A 584-nucleotide genomic window follows, 5' to 3' on the forward strand; every position below is an offset into this window, starting at 1 on the left:
TTTCCAAATGAATTGGGGGTATCACTATGAACTCGTATAGTATTAATATTTACATGAGCAAGACAAAATCTGATGTTCACATTTTATTTTTGATGAGCTTTTTTTGGCCTCTGTGAAAAAATACAGTCATGAGCTCTCCGAAATAATCAATTGGTTTTCATCATCAAATATGTGAAGCTTAGAATAATCATCTTATCAACTCCTAGCTTTCTAAAGAGTGATCTGATTATTAGACTGTCTTATTAAAAGACACCTGTTTGACCAACATGACTTATGTAGGGAGAATACAAATGTCATTAGCATAGTTTAAAATATTCTTCACATGTTCACTTCAGCTTGACTCTTCAGCAATATTATCTAAGTTAATCATTTCGAGATTCTGTGTATATTTCACATATCCTCATGTTTCACCTTATATTTCCCTAATAACTAGAAGGGCTCTTGGAGCATATACATTCTCATGATATAATTGCTGAATAAATGAATGCTTTAATGACTTCATCATTCTCCAAACCTGGAATACTCAGTATCCTTTCCCTGACTGCAGTAGTATATCCATAAGGCCTGGCTGAAAATATCTTTGC

This window comes from Propithecus coquereli, unplaced genomic scaffold (assembly GCF_000956105.1).
Source record: "Propithecus coquereli isolate 6110/MARCELLA unplaced genomic scaffold, Pcoq_1.0 Scaffold67, whole genome shotgun sequence".
In the NCBI taxonomy this organism is placed as follows: domain Eukaryota; kingdom Metazoa; phylum Chordata; class Mammalia; order Primates; family Indriidae; genus Propithecus; species Propithecus coquereli.